Below are 20,193 nucleotides of genomic sequence, written 5' to 3'. Positions count from 1 at the left end.
AATTTCATCTCAGGTGGTTCACTTTCTAACAAAGTCCCAAAACCTAGATATACACCACTTTCTGTGAGAGAGAGCATATGTTCACACGTATCCGTAAACTACTGCAAAATATATACCTGAAAGCAGAAGTACACTAGAGTTTGCAGTGAGTACCCCCCTAACACTTCCTCTCCACTATTCCAAGCTTTGGGTCCATGATTGCTCAATAATTTGTTTGGCTTCGTATGTTAACTCTCTTTTCAGTCACCAGGTTACAGATGTCATCAGGATGCTGGCCAGGCTTTCCTAGACTGAAGACCCCACCAATGTGTCCTGGAGCTCTGCTTCCCCAGAGACCCACCCTACTAGGGAAAGAGAGAGGCAGACTGGGAGTATGGACCGACCAGTCAATGCCCATGTTCAGCGGGGAAGCAATTACAGAAGCCAGACCTTCTACCTTCTGCAACCCACAATGACCCTGGTTCCATGCTCCCAGAGGGATAGAGAATGGGAAAGCTATCAGGGGAGGGGGTAGGAAATGGAGATTGGGTGGTGGGAATTGTGTGGAATTGTACCTCTCCTACCCTATGTTTTTGTTAATTAATCCTTTCTTAAATTAAAAAAATAATAAATTAAAATCTTTGAAGATAGAGAAACAAAGTCAGGATATCTATGGTAAATGAAGGGTTGCTTCACCACACAGATGGAAAATCTGAAGGAAAAAATTCCAAACAGATTTATAAGGAGGGACCAGATGGTGGTGTACCTAGTTAAATGCACATATTACAGTGCACAAGGCCCCAAGTTCAAGCCCCTGGTCTTCACCTACAGGGGGAAAGCTTCACAATGCAGGTGTCTCTCTGTCTTTTTCTCTCTCTACCACATCCTCCCCTTTCAGTTACAAAAGAGAGAGTTATAATGTATGAAACACATACTTTGGATTTATTCTAAGCATAAATGGAAAGTCTGTAGTAGACTCAGTCCTGCAGAGGAGAGAGTACCAGGAAAAGAAGACAAAATCAATTATTAAGGATTATTAAAAAGGATTCAGGAAAATGAAGCAACTCTATGTGAAACAGAATAATTGGAGTCCCAGAAGGAGAAAAGAGAGATATGATAGTATAGTTCATATTAGAGAAAATAGCAATGTGTATATTTCTAAACTTGGAGACTATCCAGAGCACAGACATTAAGAAATCAAAAAGAATACCAAAATACCTGAACCTGAAATGATATACATCAGTTCATATCATCATAATGATATCAAAGGTCAAGGACAAAGAGAAACTTATGGGGCATTTAGAGAAAGGGAAAAATAATGATACGTCAAAGCAATACTATCAGATTTTTCAGCATGAACACTAGAAGAAAGGATAGAGTGGAATGGCATTCAAAATAGAAAAAAAAAAATTTTTTTCTAGCCATGAGTATTATACTCTGCAAAATTATTATTCAACTTTAAGGAGAAAATAAAGATCTCAAACATATAAAAGCTAAAGGAGTTTTCCACTACCAGGTCTGTCTTGTAGGAAATACTGAAAGGAATCTCACAAGAAAAGAAGAATTAAAGGAAAACAAACTGAGCAAGGTGATAAATAGTAATTCAAAAGCAGTTGTCATCTGGCTTTCTTCTCTTCTCTATAGCTAAGCCCTTTTTAGCAGTATGGCACCTTGATTCCACTGATATGTTCTTTGGGAACAGGGATTAAGAACCCAGAGACTGTTCATTTTCCAAAACCACAGTGAATGACTTCAATAGTGATGCTGGGGGCTGATGAGGTGAGGACCAAGACTTCAGCTCTGGGGTGTGCATCTTTCTTCCCTACTCCATCTATAGGACATGGCCATACACTCACATTTAGTCAAAGATGTTTTTTTTCCAGAAATCCCAGCTGTGTGGTTTGATGAGAACTGGTATGTTATTATTTGTATTTTCTTGTGAGATTTGATGTGGCTATTCCACCACAGCTATAGAACCTCCATGACCAAACAAGTAAACCATAAAATTGAACTATCTTGCAGGCCCTACACAAGATTTTTTTTTTTTTTAAATTACCACGTGGGTTATTACTTGGGCTTGAACACTATGAATCAACACTATGAATCCATCATTTCTGGAAGCCTCTCCTCTCCTTTTTCCTTCTATTTTATTAGATAGGATGGAGAGAAATTGAGAGGGGTAGAGGAAATAAATAGAGAGAGGGAGAGAAATATAGATAGCTGCTGACTTGTTTCACAAACCATAATGCTTCCCTCCTGCAGAGACTAAAACCCAGGTCCTTCTGCATGGTAATGTATGTGCACTCAACCAAGTACACTGCTGCCTGGCCCCATCAACATAATATATTTTTTATCTTAATTAAATAACTGAGGTTGCTTCTCTACTATATTTATCATCCTTAATTATGTTTTACTAGTGTGTGCCCCTACTCAGGAAATCACACGTCTCTCAAATTCAATATGCTATGGTTGCTTTAAAGAAGATAACATCGGGCTCTTGTTAACTGCTTGCTTATCTGGGCTGACATTTCTAAACCCACACTGAAATCCCATAACTTTATGTTCAAGAATATTTTAGTACAGCTAAATGAGCAAGCATATAACTGTTAACATACTAAATAAAAGGGTTGACTCATGCATTACCCTGGAATCAGTTCTTAGATAGTGTCACCTTACAGAGTTTGGGTGTCCTCAGAAAGTATCTTTCTTGCCCATGACACATGAACTTCTGTATTCTATCCCCCTGAAATTCAGAGTCCTGCTGAACGGTAACAACAAAAACTGGGATGTTGTAGTAGAAGGATGCTAGCATAATAGACTGAAGAAGGGGGGGGGGGGAATCTTCCTTGAGAATACTTGGATTTAACATCTTACTCAAAGAACTGGCTTGAACTGGAGGGGAAGAGACAATTGACTTTTATGTGCTGACTGGCTGTGCCTGCAAAACCCAGAGCCTCCTCTAGCTCCTGCAGTGGTTGCAATCATGGATCCTCATGCTGTGTTGATGGCTCAGCTTCTTCTCAGATGACAGTCCTCTCTCTCCCCTCTTTAGCGCTGGCTGTAGCACAGGCCACAAATAAATTGCTAACATTTAAGTGCATCTGTTGCAAAGACAGAAGCACAGAGGACACTGGGGAAATTTCAAACCAAATTTCAGGGCTGAGCTCATAAAAGCATGCACCATCTGTGGAATTTTGCTCATATGCATCACTATAATGGGGGGGGAGTGGCCCGATGAAGAGACAAGAGGAGGCAAATAAGAGAAAAGATTGCATAGTAACTGCATTTAAAGTGAAAGTCTCTTGACTGCAAGAGTATATCACCTCAGGTTTTGCTGTGCCTGTGTCTAAACATCGTCCCTCATCCCTTTTCACACCTCACCCCAGAGCAAAAATTCAATACCTTCTCTCTTTTTGCTGATATGCTTGAGATCAGAGCTGAATCTAGTCCTTTCCCCATCACTCCAATGGCAAAACAAAAACAAAACAGCCCAGATCATTTTCTGATAAGCACTTTACATTTCTATAGTGCAGGAAAAGGGAAGTTCCTTCAGAATCCCTTTATAGATGATGGCTTTCATTGTCTAACAAGCTTTTCATTGTTTGTGATTTTCATTTCCCTCCACAGTTCAAGGCATTTTGCAAATTTTTTTTCTATTCAGCACTTTTCCACTCATAATTCAAGAAAAAAGAGTCATGCAGTATAATAAGGATAATTAGCTCCAACTGAAAATAATAAGCTTGGCACCACAGAGCCCCTCCACTGCACACAGTATCATCCATTTATCGTTTTGTGTACTCTCTGTCAAGACTAATTATTACTTCTGTAATTACTAACCTGTTGAAAGAACAAAGGGAAATGCAATGCTGTATTTAAATAAATAACACTGTTTTTTTCAATACCATCTCAATAAAACTTTTAGGACATATCTATCCTTTCAAACTCATAGTTAAAAACTGCTTTTGCTTATCCTTAGAATTATGATCAGCTGTTATTATAAATATTTTCGAGGTACATTTATGGAAGTGGGGGTTAAATCACTTGAATGTAGATTCTTGTAAACTAAAGATAGCTAGGAGTGATGAGCTCATGCTTAATAAGGTCTAGCATTTATGTAGCACGTTTCCTTTCCATTAATTTGTTAACCTTGGCTCAGTGTGGGAACAAGTGCTGTGTAAATGACCATATGCTTTCCCTGTTAATGTGTCTTAATCCAGACTAGCAGATACTTGTCTACTCCCTTGGAGATACTGCTGATTAAGCCAAATAAAAGTGGAGAGAACTTTAGTTTTTTCCTTTTCTAGGGGTGACGCACACTGGAAAGTATTAAAACACAAATTCTAATTTTTATCAACTTCATTCCTCATTGACCAGCCTATCCTTCCTAATTCTGTTAATGATTATTGTCTTGCACACATGCAATGAATCTAGTCTACTAGGAAACACTTTTTTGTATTTCGGACAATAAAGGGCTGAGAATTCTGGTTTTTTTTTTTGTTTGTTTGTTTGTTTGTTTTGAGATAGTAAAGGCTTTAACAGCATTCTTTAAAAATAATTTTGGGAACTTACAAATGACTTATACAGGGGAGCATGTCCACAGCAAACACACAAAGAGGGATACATTTATGCTTTGGCCCAAATGCCATGTCTTCCTTCATCTCCTATGGAAAGGTAAAAATAAGGACTGTTGTTAAGAGATTGCTAAGTCATTGTCATTAGCCTGTAAGGAGTTGTAAAGAACAAGGAAAGTTCAAAAGCTGAGAAGTCATTTAAATTTCCAGAAAAAGAATGGAAGTAAGCTCTGTTTAAGTGGATAGAATGGATTATTTATGAAACAAAGCAGAGATACGAGCAACTAACACTGATTCACTAGGAACAGATCATGTCAAACAAAACTGATTTCTTTCACTGACAATGAAATAAGATTTATAATTAAGGATATAGGATTGAACCTTTATTCATAGTCTATATTTAGACCATCATTATAAAAGCTCAGAGCCACCCATAATAATCTTATGGAGGAATTGGCAGACAGTTAACTAAATATTAGTACTAGCCATTATTATCTACAGTAATCTAACTAGAGGAAATTGGAGTTTTCACCAAAGTAAAACACTCAGGACGGGGGGGGGGGGGTGAGGAGTTGAGGGAGGTAGAGACACAGAACTTTGGTGACAGGAATGGTGTTAATACATACTCCTATTAACTTGTAGTCTTATAAATCACCATTTATTCAATATGAAAGGGAAATATAGATTGAATGTCTCAAGCTCTTTAAGTGCATAGATTTCAGTTCTGAGTATGTATTCCTTTAGTCCAAGCAATTAATGTTTCAAATTGTTCTGGGTTTAAATTGTTAAAGTATTTCTAATAGTAGCTTTTTCCTGAAAGATTAGATCACCTATAGTCTTAAACCAGGGAGACCAGAAACAACCAGTCCTGTCAGTCTCTAAGATACAGTTATTTATAAATAGCATTAAATGACATAAATCATAGTGGTATCTTGTATGGTATAATAAATTCTATCCATGGAGTTTTCAAAGTAAACCAAGTTCTCAAATAACTTAGCTATAATAATACCTACCTTCTTAAATTAAAAGACAACAAGGAACTTTTCTCATTCTCTTTAAAAATTTGTATTTCTCCCAGTCCAGCAATCTCTGGGACTTTGCTTGTTTTTCTTCATGCTTCTTCTGATCTCTGTCACTTAATTCATGCTTCTCCTTATCTCTGTCATTTGATACTATATCTGCTGACTTCAGTCAAATCAAAGCAACCAGTGCCACCTTGCCATATTTCAATTCGGACTGTGTCTAGAGATGACAGACCTAAGACGTCAACCCTACTGCTTTAATACTCTTGCGCTTCACGCCATGTGCGCTTAACCCACCGAGTTACTGCCCGACTCCCAATTAACAGTATTTATTATCATTTATATTGCCATGTTTGAGAGTGACTCTCTGCCCTAATCCTGATTTCTGGTCCTATTTCCAACTCCAACACCATCTTCCTAGATAATACCTTCAGTCCACCTGCACGTTACTTGTTGGGCTCAGGCAAAAATTACTTAAGTCATGGGACCCTTGGAATATATCTAAAGTAGACATCTTAGATTCTTCCCACAGGAAGACCCTTAGTTTCATCAGCTCTATTCTTAAATTTAGGTTCCTGTTTACTAAACAATTTGTCCTGCTTTCTATCTTACCACTTTTCAGCCACCCAGTTGCACATGCTACCATGATGCCAACCTGAATTCCTTGGACAGGGGACCTCACCAATTTGTCCTGGAACCCCACTTCTTCAGAGCCCTGCCCCACTAGGGAAAGATAGAAATAGGTTGGGGTTATGGATCAATGTGCCAATGTTCATGTTCAGCAGAGAAACTATTACATAAGCCAGACCTTCCACTTTATGCACCCCATAAATTTTTTTGGTCTATACCCCTAGAGAGATAAAGAATATGGAAGTTTCCAATGGAATGGATGGGATAGAGAATTCTGGTGGTGGGGATTTTGTGGAATTGTGCCCCTTTTATCCTACAATATTATTAACCATTTTTAAAGTCACTAATAAAATAAATAAGACAAAAAAAAAAACAAAATTGGAGAAGCTTGCAGAGGAAAAGGGAAAATGAAGAATTAAACTATATATCTGAGAAGAAAAAAAAAATTTGATTTTTGTTAGAAAGAAACAGCGCTTTAAATGTAAAATTTCATTTGATACGCCCTTGTGGTGATAAACCTGGTTACCATACATGAGGAACTGGATTCAAATCCCAGTTCCCCCCTCCCCCCATGTGTGTGTGTGTGTGTGTTTGTGTGTGTAGCTTCATAAATGATGAAGCAGGACCACAGGTGTCTGTCTTTCATATCTCTTCCTCTCTTTCTCCCTAACAATTTCTCTCTCTCTCTCTCTCTCTATATATATATATATATATATGTACATATATAGAATACACACATACATATATATGTATATGAAGAGAAAAAATTAAATAAAAAGCCACTGGGAATGGTAGAGTTTTCACACACACACTCTAGTACTAACCTTGGTGGTAAATAAATGAATAAGTAAATAAATGTATTATGTGGTGGAGAGATTAAAATTCATATAGAACCAATAAGTAAAAAAAAAAAAATCCAGTAAGTACTACTTGGACTACAATGGAAAGAGGGATAGGGACTAGGGTTACTGTTCAATTATCCAAACTATCTAAATCAGAGTGGGTGTTTTAGAAGACTTAGTGAAGGTGGCTAGGTGGTGACACAACTGGCTGAGTAAACATGTTACAATGTGCAAGGACCTGGGTTAAAATTCCCAGTCCCCACCTGCAGGAGGAAAGTTTCAGGAATGGTGAAGCAGTGTTGCAGGTCTCTGTCTCTGTCTCTCTCTTTGCCTCCAGGGTTATCACTGGGACTTGGTGCCTGCACCATGAATCCACTGCTCCTGGAGGCTATTTTTTCCCTTTTGTTGCTCTGTTTTTTTATAATTGTTGTCATTATTATTGTTGTTATTGCTGTCATTGTTGTTGGATAGGACAAAGAGGAATCAAGAGAGGAGGGAAAGATGGGGAAGGAGAAAGAGGCCTGCAGACCTGCTTACCTCCTGTGGAAGGGATCCCCCTGCAGGTGGGGAGCCAGGGGCTCGAACCAGGATCCTTAAACCAGTCTGTGTTTCGAGGCCATGTGTGCTTAACCCACTGTGCCACTGCCCAGCCCCCCACAGGTGTCTCTCCATCTCTCTCTATATATATCCCCCTTCCTTTTGATTTCTGGCTGTCTCTATCAAATAAATTAAGATAATAATAATAAAGATTCAGTGAATACTTCAGAAATTTACAGTTTATAGTACTTTCACATAGCTCCTTTTCAGAAAAGTTGACATCTGAAACTCTGGGCTAGTCTTGGGTATGGATCAGAAAATTGCTGAACAGAGTACTATAGATGAAGGCCAAGCTGGAAAATGTCCCTGTACACTTTGTGTTGAAAGGGGAGAAGCAGAAACAGTAAGAACCTCCTCACAAGCAGTGTCTGTAAAAGCTTGGGTGATACAAAGCTAGTAGAAAGAATGACGAATGAGTCTACAAAAAATCTTTAAAAATTATAGAGAGGGAATTTTTGGGGATGTTTCCCCTAGACTTAACTTTTCAAAGCCAGGCAGTGAATACTAAAGGAGGTGAAACTAGCTTCAAAAGCATCACATTTAACCTCAGGATTACTGTTTTGGATGGACAGGAATCACAATTGTGTCCTAATTTTTCAGAAAAGGAAATGATGTCATCAAAGATATGATATAAAATTTCCAAAACCACACAGCAAACATGTACACAAGAAGTCTTTGGATTCCATTGGGCTGTGTCATACTGAGGGAAATATGAGAACAAAGATGGCAGATGGATAACATAATTCTTACTTCACAGGTTTCCTGTTACCATAATTTTTATAGCATCTGTAACTGTAGATAACAGTAAAACTGTAGGGATCTTCCTATGGATCAACTTTCAGACAGAACTTTCTGATTTGTTTTTGAGGTCGTGTTCATCATGCTACTGATTTTTATACTCAAAATCATGGGTTATACTTTGGTGTCTGTTAGTATTTATAAACTAAAGGAAATTATCTTGACCTCTAAGGAGCTGGACATTTGCAATGAGACACTGTAGAGCTTTCACTCTAAAAGCAAAATGGTAAGTTTTTCATTTGTCTGAAGTTAGATCTCAAAGTGGAAGCAGGTCTCAAGAGTTCAGGAATATTCTGACTTACTAAATCACCTGGGTACCACTGTAATTATTTTGGGGAGAAAATTCTCCCTTACATTTACATCTTGAAAAGCAAACAATTTGCTGAATCATTTACTGAGGTTAATCAAATATTGCCATTAAGAAACTACTACTTATCCTTTTAAATTGATTTTTCAAACTGCTAGACATAACTACATAAAAAAGATTAGTAAGAAGCTATGAATATGTAAAGAGGGCAAACTAATCACTTCTAGGCATAAATTATTCCAAAGAAGAACCAAAATTACTGTTTGTAATAATGAGCAGAGTATCTTTGACTTTACAACCATTCTAAGTAGGGCATCATGCTTTTTAGAACACAAGTCTCAATTTCTCCAACACCATTGAGGTTTAAGTTGAATTATGGGAATGAGGAAAGAAATTTGGGGCAGAACTTTGTTCTTAGCTTAGTTGAGTTTTTCTTGCCTTAGTATTATTATGAGCTGTCACAGAAGTGAAGAGACTTATTAAGACAACCTCTAAATTCTAATTCCTAGGAATTTTATTGTGGTTGTTTTATGGGAGCATTAGGAATTCTTGGAAGATTCTTATTTAATTTGTTCAGTGCAGGTAATTATTTAATAAGAAAAGTAATTCTGAAAACTGTGGAAGAGAGGGAATTATTAGCTTTAGTTTAAATGAGACTCTTAGAAGAGCAAGCGGTATTTTTCTCCCTTATCCTGTTCAAACTATTTCTAAATACTTTCCTCCGATTCTATCAATCGCACTCAACAATAAGTTCCATCTCAATGTCCCAGTTCACTCAAGCAGATATTTCACTGCCCTCAGCACACTAACTTACAGAATCTATGAAATCATATACTATTTACTTTATATTACATATTGTGTGGGGCATAGCAATATTAGACACAGCCCACTTCTATTGGGAAGGTTATACCTATGTAAAAATGGAGCCAATAAGACAAGTTAATGTCAGGATATTATCAGCTTCTGGCACTTGGTATAGACAATTAGAAATATAGAAATACAGAAAGAGAGATTTTGATTCAGGAAATCAGGGAAGGTTCTCAGAGATGCTGAACAGTCCATGGTGTGTACAGTTTATATAAAGCTAAGTCTTTGAAACTGTATCCAAGTGACTTGTATAGGTTTTACTCAAATGCAACTATTTGACTATTTATTTTATTATTATTTGTGTATAGCCAAAACTCATTATTCTTTTAAGCCCCAACACACACAGATAAACCTATTTATAAAGTATTGTGCTGTAATTATCATTGACTTTGAGATGGGAAGTAAGACCCATGTAAGATAGAAACAATAATAGGAAGGTAAATATGGAGGCTATTTATCTGAAGATAGTTGATCTGTCAGTAGCACAAGTCAGAAAATAAAACAAAGAGGGGAAAACTCAGCAAATAAGTTGGTGATCAGGGTGTCTGACTCATGTAGCTATGAGATGTTAAGCTGTCTGCTTTTCACAGACTGTTTTATGGACATCATGCTGCAATAGAATCAGAGCAAAAGTAGGAAAGAATAGACTCTGAAATAAGCAATTACTTTCAGAGAAGGAGTAATATGATTATGCTGGTGTAGAGAAGTATAAAGGGTGAAATTTAAAGGATAATCTTCAAACAACCTGCTTTTATGGGTTTCAACTATTACATGGAATATTTAGCTCAATTCTAGATAGCTGAAAAAAGAAATGTGTGTTACATATTACATTTAAAAATTGGTAATGAGAAAAAGTGATCATATTGGTCCTAAAGTACTCTAAGTGGAGCTCTCTGAGTGCTGAATGGCAGTCAAATTAGTGGTCCAGGAACTCCAAATAACTACTGGAAACCCTAAGTCAGTTTTTCACATGCATTCAACTATAGTGTTCATCTTCTCAATGTAGACAAACTTTTTGATTTCCAGTGAAAGTGCTCATGTGAGACCTTTAAAAACCAAGACCTGAATGTTCATGAAAATGTAGGAGTCCTTGGCATTTAGGGTAACAGAAGGAGTTGCTCTGATATACTTTACTAAATTTGCAAGTTTGGCTGAAGCCCCAAGCGTCTGTCCTAACACAGTAGAGTATTAGTCATGCTTTAAGAGCTTTAGTATACATTACGTTAGTATATGAGTGTGTTAAATGCCATAAACTAAATGACTAGTGGAAAGCTCAAGCTCAAGTAGCCTTTTTCTTTTCTTTTAATTTATTTTATTTATTTATTCCCTTTTGTTGCCCTTGTTGTTTTATTGTTGTAATTATTGTTGTTGTCGTTGTTGGATAGGACAGAGAGAAATGGAGAGAGGGAGGGGAAGACAGTGAGGAGGAGAGAAAGATAGACACCTGCAGACCTGCTTCACCGCCTGTGAAGCAACTCCCCTGCATGTGGGGAGCCGGGGTTCGAACTGGGATCCTTATGCTGGTCCTTGTGCTTTGCGCCACCTGCGCTTAGCCCGCTGCACTACAGCCCGACTCCCTCCTTTTTATTTTCTTGCACCGGTCCTTGTGCTTCACAGCATGTGTGCTTGCCCAGCCCCTGCTTTTTTATTTTCTCACAATTAATTGTATGAAATACTTCAGGTCAACTCTTCTGAGACTGAAGTAATCTAATCTTTGGGAAGTGGTTGAGTAGACTAACAGAAGAACATCATGGATTATTCACTAGAACTTACATTAGTTTTGTTTTTTATTTCATTTTAAATGCTAATGAAGTAACTTAGTTAAATATATATTAGTTTTCAATGTACAGCATTCTCGTTTGGCATCTATATATGGCACACATCATTTCTGGAGAACGTCTAGCTTCCATTCACCACCAAAATTTTGCCTCCCTTTACCTATAAAGTGATTTTAAAAAATCTTTAATTCATATATTCATTTATTGAATAGATACAGAAAGAAACTGAGATGGAAGGGGAATATAGAGACAGAGAGAAAAAGAAAGACACTTGCAGCACTACTTTTCCACTTGTGTGATGTTTTCCCCTAGCAGGTGGACACTGAGGGCTTGCACTTGGTTCCTTACACACAGTACTAGGTGTCCTCAACCACACACACCGCCACTCAGCCCCTATGAAGTGATTTTTTTAAAAAAGATTATTTAATATGAGAATCTCAAAATGTTTTCTGCTAATTCTGTTAGAACATATTACCAGGAGAAAGATGGCAAGATTGAATAGTCTATGTGACATCAAGTTGGACAAAGCCAAACAAATATATTTAATTCAAGTCTTCTTAGAACTTTTCAGGTGCTAAAATACATTAAGAATCAAGTGACTGGGAGTCCAGTGGTAGCGCAGCAGGTTAAGCGCAGGGACCCATTTAAGTATCCGGGTTCAAGCCCCCCGCTCCCCACCTGCAAGGGAGTTGCTTCATAGGCGGTGAAGCTGGTCTGTAGGTGTCTCTCTTTCTCTCCCCCTCTCTATCTTCCCCTCCTCTATTCATTTCTCTCTGTCCTATCCAACAACGATGACATCAATAACAACAATAATAACCATAACAACAATAATAAAAAAGACAACAAGGGCAACAAAAGGGAAAACAAATAAATAAAATTTTAAAAATTAATAAAAAAGAATCAAGTGACTTGCAAGCTTATTTCACTAGGATTTTCTCACTTATGCACAGAGTTCTGAGCAATGCCTACTTATTTACCTTTCAGAAAAGAAAACATGACCCAGAGTAGTCAAAGGTTTTGCTGAATATTGCAAAACCTATGTACAAAAAATATAGAATAAATCACTTGAATGATGAACTATCATGGGAGTATTACACTACCTGAAAAGGACAAAAAGGGTAGTTGTTTTTAACCAATTAGTAGCTACAGAATTGAGGTTTTTAGTTACATTTTTCAGGAGACTCAAGAACTACAGAAAGCAGGACTTTGTATACTAGAGTGAATCAGTGCATTTAATTGGAGGAGTGGCATGTAAAAACACCCAGGAAAAGGCACCAGAGAAACTTGTGACTCATAATCTTCATATAGATTATCACTTGTGTGGGTATTATGGACCCCAAAGAAGAACTGGATGATTTCTGGGAAGAGTATATAAACCACAAATTAAAAGAGGTTGTGACTTTTTCAACAGTGCTCATTTATATTGCCTTACAAATCTGTAGGGAATAGATAACACAATGTATACTACTAACTCTTAACAGAGTGCTAAGTATTAGTAAAACATTTGTTTTTAAACTTGCACTGGAATATTTATTCAAGAATATCTGGGAAAATACTATTAAAGGAGAACTTTTCTTTTGATTAAAAATTTAAAAAATAGTTTCTAGTAAGATTTATGACCCACAGATTCCAACGTGTTACATAAATAATACAGGAAACTGCAAAACGATCTTATATAGTTACTCTACAAGATGCATGTTTAATTAGCACCTACTGATAAAACAGATGCATATGAAATTATTTGGGGTGACATGTACTATTCTGAACAATACAATATCAGCTCAGGGTGCCAAGGGCAGGCAACATAACCTGTTTTTAATTGAGCATTTTATCACCAAACAAAATAAGAGACAGCTTGTGTTTTATATATTTCTGTAGTGCATAATTATACGACAATAAATGCAAAAATAAATTACAACAAATTAACTGTTAAGCAGGAAAAAATTAAAGGAACAGATATCTTATGCCTTAATCATTCAAGAATTTTTAAGTGAAAACTGAGATGGAGTGATAGCATAGTGGTTATTTTAAAAATAAAACTTTTGTATTATCTTTTTAACATCACCACATTATTTCTTTTGTTAAAGATTTGCTTATCTCTTTTTATAAGCAAGAAAAAGGGAGAAAGAAGCATGTTGCTCAGTTCTGGCATATGTGGTGCCTGCAGCAATTCTGGGATTTTGTTCACTGAAGACCTGTGCTCTATTGTGGAGATACCCCCCCCCCACAGCCTCAGGATAAAATTATTATTGAGAGTCAGCAAGATAATTCACTTGAATAACGTGCTTGCTTTGTTATATTTATCACTCAGGTTCAAGACTCAAGGAAATTTTGATGCTGTGGTGTCCCTGTCTTTCTCCATCTATCTCTGTCTTTCAATTTGAAAAGTTGACCTGAAGTAGCAAAGCTCCAGTGATGACAACAAGAGAGAAAGAAAGGAAGGAAGAAAGAAAGAAAGAAAAAAAGGAAGGTTTACCTTTTGAAGAATAACTCATTATTGCCTTTATTTGTATTTCTCTAATAATCAACAATTTGGAGCATTTTTTAAAATTTCTTTATTTAGGGATTAATGGTTTACAGTTAACAGTAACATACAATAGTTTGCATATGCATAACATTTCCCAGTTTTCCACATAACAATACACCCCTCCCACTAGATCCTCCTCTGCCATCATGTACCAGGACCTGAACCCCTCCACTCCACCCCCCCAGAGACTTTTACTTTGATGTAATATACCAATTCCAATCCAAGTTCTGTTTAGTGTTTTCCCTCCTGGTCTTGTTTTTCAACTGTTTCTGAGTGAGAGCATCCCATATGCATCCTTTTGTTTCTGACTTATCTCACTTAACATAATTTCTTTTTAAAATTTTTTCGTCTTTATTTATTTATTGGATAGATACAGCCAGAAATTGAGAGGGAAGGGGGTTATAGAGAGGGAGAGAGACAGAGAGACACCTGCAGCCCTGCTTTACCACTTGTGAAGCTTTCCCCCTGCAGGTGGGAACCAAGGACTAGAACCCAGCTTCTTGCACACTGTAACATGTGTGTTCAACCAGGTGCACTACCACCCGGTGCCTTAACATAGTTTCTTCAAGCTCTATATGCAAGATGGGGTAAAGAAGGTGAAATCACAATTTTAAATAGCTGAGTAGTATTTCATTGTGTATATACCATGAATTAATCAGCCACTCATCTGTTGTTGAACACCTGGATTGCCTCCAGTTTTTAGGTATCACAAATTGTGCTGCTATACACAAATCTTTTTGGATGGGTAAGTTTGGTTCCTTAGGATATATCCCTAAGAGAGGAATTTCATAGTGTAGTTCCATTTCTAGCCTTCCAAGAGTTTTCCAGATTGCTCTCCACAGGGGTTGGATTAATTTACATGCCCACCAGCAGTGCAGGAGTGTTCTTTTGTCCCTACAACCTCTCCAGCATATTTTGTTGCTACCTGTTCTGATGTATGACATTCTCACAGAAGTAGCATCATCTCATTGTCCTTATTTGCATTTATCTGACAATCAACAACTTGGAACATTTTTTCATATGTTTGTTGGCCTTTTGGATTTCTTCTGTTGTGAATATTCTGTTCATATCCTTTCCCCAACTTTGGATGGAGTCTTTTATTTTCTTGTTGCTGAGTTTGGTGAGCTCTTTATATACTTTGGTAATTAGCCTCTTGTCTGATGTATGGCATGTAAAGATCTTCTCCCATTCTGAAGGGGTCTTTTTGTTTGGGTGGTGCTTTTTTGCTGTACAAAGCTTTTTAATTTGGTGTAGTCCCATTGGTTTATTTTTTTATGTAGTCTTCTTTGTAATTGGATTTGTATCATTGAAGATGCCTTTAAAATTTAGATGGAAAAGAGTTCTGTCAATATTTTTCTCTAAGTATTTGACAGTTTCTAGTCTAACATCCAAGTTCTTGATCCATTTGGAATTTACTTTTGTGTTTGGTGAAATATAGTGATTCAGTTTCATTCTTCTGCATGTTTCAACCCAATTTTTCCAACACCATTTGTTGAAAAGACTCTCCCCATTTATAGACTGGCACCTTTGTTAAAGAGTAGATGTCTATAAGTGTGGGGGCTTATTTCTGAGTTCTCAGTTCTATTCCACTGGTCAAGTTCAGTGAGATAAGTCAGAAAGAGAAGGGTGAATATGGGATAATCGCACTCATAGACAGAAGTTGAAAAATACTACTATGACACCAACCTGCCTCCCCTGGGCAGAGGACCTCACCAATGTGTTCCAGAACCCCACCTCCACAGAGGGAAAGGTAGAAACAGGCTGGGGGTAGGATGGACCTGACAATGCCCATGTCCTGCAAATAAGAAATTACAGAAGCCAGACTTTCCACCTTCAGCATGCTCCCAGAGGGATAAAGAAAAGGGAAGCTTCCTATGAAGGGAATGGGATATAGAACTCTGGTGGTGGGAATTGTCTGAATTGTACCCCTCTATTTTTTTTTTTCTGTTTGCCTCTAAGGTTATTGCTGGGGCTCAGTGACTGCACTATGAATCCACTGCTCCTGAAGGCTATTTTTCCCCTTTTGCTGCCCTTGTTTATCATTGTTGTTGTTATTGCTGTCATTATTGTTGGATAGGACAAAAAGAAATTGAGAGAGGAGGGGAAGACAGAGAGGGGGAGAGAAAGATAGACACCTGCAGACCTGCTTCACTGATTGGGAAGCAACCTCCCCTGTAGGTGGGGAGAGGGGTGGGGAGGCGAGGGCTCCAACGGGGATCCTTATACTCATCATTAGGCTTCCCACCATGTGTGCTTAATCTGCTGCAATACCGCCTGGCCCAAATTGTACCTCCCCTTATCCCACAATCTTGTACACCATTATCAAATCACTAGTAATAATAAAAGGAAGTTGAAAAATAAGAAAACACAAAGCAGGACCTGGACTGGATTTGGTGTTTTGCACCAAATTAAAAGACTCTAGGGTGGGGGTTCAGGTGCTGGAACATGATGGCAGAGGAGGACCTAGAGGGAGTTGAATTGTTATGTGGAAAACTGAGAAATGTTACACATGTACAAACTAGTGTATTTTACTTTTGACTGTAAACAACTAAACCTCCCTATAAAGAAAAAAACCCCGAGAAATTGTATACATGTACTAACAACTGTATTTATTGTTTGCTATAAACCATCAATCCTCCCAATAAAAATTTTAAAATAAAAAAGAAGAATAACTCAAAGTTTACTAGATACATTCTTTCTGGTAGCCAGGTGGTGGTAGAGATATACATTGCAGTGCTCAAGGATCAGTAGTCCACATCCTGGTCCTCACCTGCAGGGGGGAAGTTTCATGAGCAGTGAGGCAGTGCTGCAGGTTTACCTCTCTCTTGATAGACCTCCACTCACTTCCTCCTCAATTTCTCTTTGTCTCTATATAAAGAAAAAATAAAAATATTTTTAAAAAGACATTCCAAATTCAGATGATTTTGACTTTGGGAAAACTCAGAAAGAAAACTTTCTTTTTGCTGAAATAGGTTATTTTACTCTCTCTCTCTCTCTCTCCTCTCTCTCTTTCTCTCTCTCTAGCTGAAATAGTTTATTTTACACACACACACTCTCTCTCAGAAATAACTGGGCCAACCAGATGGTAAAAGAATATATAACATGACTGTCTTCAGGAGGTTTTAGCATTCAGAATTCCTTTGAAATTCCTAGTTGAGGGTTTGATTAATAACTCTTTGTCAACAACTTTGACATTTATTATTAAAATAAATGCCAACAAATCTTGAAGGGGGAAACAGAATACTGCTGTTTGAGACTATATTATATATATATATATATATATATATATATATATATATATACTCTAAGTGCTTTCTTTGGATGCACCCATTTTGGTGGCTACAGCTTAATCATATCTGATTCTCATGTCTTTCATTTATAAAATTACAAGATTTTTTTTTTTTTTGCCACTGGGTTTTGGTGCCTGCGTGGCTCTGCTGTTTTCAGTTGTCTCTTTTCTTTTCTTTCTTTCTTTCTTTCTTTCTTTCTTTCTTTCTTCTTCTTTTGATAATCTTGAGAAACAGAGTTAGTGAAAAGTAAAGTCGGGGGGGGAGATAGAAATGGAAACACCTGCAGCACTGCTCTATTGCTGGTTTGCTGGTGAAACCTTCCTCCATCTCTCAGGTTGGTACCTGGATTTTTATTCATAGTAATATGTGTACTTTATTTGATATTATGCCTCCTGTACCCTGTCATGTTCCTTAGACCTGGGACCAGCTCTATTAATTCTTTCTCATCAGCTGACTCTTCCTATTGCTCTACATCTTCCTACATCTCAGTCTATCCCTCCCTCTTCTCATTAAGCGATAAATGACATGGGGTTTTCTAGCCCTGCAGCATCAAACCAAGATCTTGGAGTGAGATTCTTGCTGGACTAAAAAATGTGAAAGAATCTGAATCTTACTCCAACTTGTGAGAACTATGGATCCAAAAAGCCAATAAGCATTTTCTCACCACATTCTGAATGTAGATTCAGGCAATGTTTGGGGTGGCTTCAGTACCAAATGCTGAGTTGAACTGGATGCTATCCTATGAAGCAGTCCACTCATCAAGAATACTATAAGGTGGTAACCACCAAAATAAGACTATTTAGAGGATTAGACTGAAGAAGGATCTAGAAGAGAAACTGACACGTGTATGGCTCCCTCTTCAAGCAAAGCAGTCTGTGTCTTTGAAAGTTAACCAGGTGCACAGAATAATGCCAGACAGCCTGACCAGAGAGGTGCATATCACCAGTGTTCTCCAACTGGTATAACATATTCTCATTGATGTTTTTGATTAAACATTTCTAAGGTAGATGTCAATGTCACAGTCAACAATGACTGCTATGCACTTGCATTCCAAGCAAATGTAAGCCAGTCATAGAGCAGAAAGTGTGCAAGTACCATCTATAGATAAACTGAAGTTGTATCAACAACATCGATGTACTTTAAACACGAATACTTCCTTTCATGGAAGGAGATGAAATACAGATCTCTGGTGGTGGGAATTGTGTGGAGTTGTATCCTTATTATCCTACTGTCTTGTCTATTAAGTAACTTAAAAAATAAATATATTAAGAGGCTAGGCAGTGGTGCACATAGTACAAAGCACAAGGATCTAGGTTCAAGCCCCTGCTCTCCACCCGCAGGAGGGATGCTTCACAAGCAGGTCTGCAGGCATCTTTCTTCTCTATCTTCCCTCCTTTCTCAATTTCTTTCTGTCCTATCCAATTAAATGGAAAAAATGGCCTCCAGGAGCAGAGGATTCATAATGCTGGCACCAAGCCCCAGCAATAACCCTGGAGGTAAAAAAATAATATTTCATAAGGCCCTAAAACATTCAGCAATTAATTTTTTATCAGGAAGTTTCTATCCCAACAGTAAGAACAGCTATCATCACCAAAGCATTAAAAGAGAGGAAGGGGAAAAAAATCAAGGAACTTATTAAGTGAATAACACAGAAGAAGCATGGCGATGCCTTACTTCCTATCCACATGGACCTCATTCAAATAGGAATATGCCAACATCTGATACCTAGGACAACCTGATCTACAAGTGGAAATGGCTCTTTCAAAAAAAAAAAAAGAAAAGAATCCCAAACCAGGACAGAGAGCTCCTATGCAAAGAAAGTAGGACTATAAGATTTTTCCAAGGTTAGAAATGTTAATGTATACAATAAACATTTCCTTAACACAAAAGAAAATGAATGCTTCACTATTTTTTTCTAAAAGATTAATTTGTCTACTTATTTATTTTAGGTGAGAGAGAGAAATCAGAAAAGTACTCCATCACATCATAATTGGGGTCAGGTTTAGAACCCTAGGCATCCTGCTCTATGACTGAACCACAAGCCTACATTTACAGTTTACTCTATTTTATTTTTAATTATCTTGCCTTATTTCTTTTTTTTTATTTATTGGATATAGACCGAGAGAAATTTAGAAGGAAGGAGGAGGTAGAAAGAGGGAAGGAGTGTGTGTGGGAGAGAGAGAGAGAGAGAGAGAGAGAGAGAGGCAGAGCAAGAGAGACCTATATCACTGCTTCTTTGCATAAGAAGCTTTTCCCCTGCAGCTGGAGATGGAGACTTGAATGAAGGACAGGTGCACTGCAACATGTACATTCAACTTGCTGTGCCACAACCCAACCACTAAAATCACAAAATAAAAGAATAAGATGAGGGGGTCAGGCTGTGGCACACCGGATTAAGCACACATAGTACCAAGCCACTCAAGGATCTCTGTTTGAGCCCCAGGTTTCCCACCTGCAGAGGGTGGCTTCACAAGCGGTAAAGCAGGTCTGCAGGTGTCTTTCTCTACCCCTCTACATCTTCCCCTCCCCTCTCAATTTCTCTCTACCTTATCCAATAAAATGGGAAAAAAATGGCCTCCAGGGGCAGTGGATTCTTAGTACTGTCACCAAGCCACAGTGATAACCCTGGAGGCAAAAAAAAAAAAAAAAAAATTAAAAACAAAAGAGATAAGTTGCTTTGCAAACTGGAAAGTACTGTTGTAATACAAATACTAACCTTGTATTTTATCTAGATTAAGAGTCTGTATTTGTATGTTTGGTTATCCAAAAGTAAGAATTACATCTGCCTATTTTTAGATAAAATAGGTTAGGTAGTAGTGCACTCTGTCGAGTACACGCATCACTATGTACAAGGACCTGGGTTCGAGCCCCTGGATCCCACTTTCAGAGGGGAAGCTTCATGAGAGGTGCTGCAGGTGTCTCCACTTTCCGCTCCCTCTCTTATCCCCTCTACCTACTCAATTTCTCCATCTCTAGGAAGGAAGG

This window comes from Erinaceus europaeus, chromosome 4, assembly GCF_950295315.1.
Source record: "Erinaceus europaeus chromosome 4, mEriEur2.1, whole genome shotgun sequence".
Classification (NCBI taxonomy): Eukaryota; Metazoa; Chordata; class Mammalia; order Eulipotyphla; family Erinaceidae; genus Erinaceus; species Erinaceus europaeus.
Note: the sequence above shows the minus strand (reverse complement) of the source record.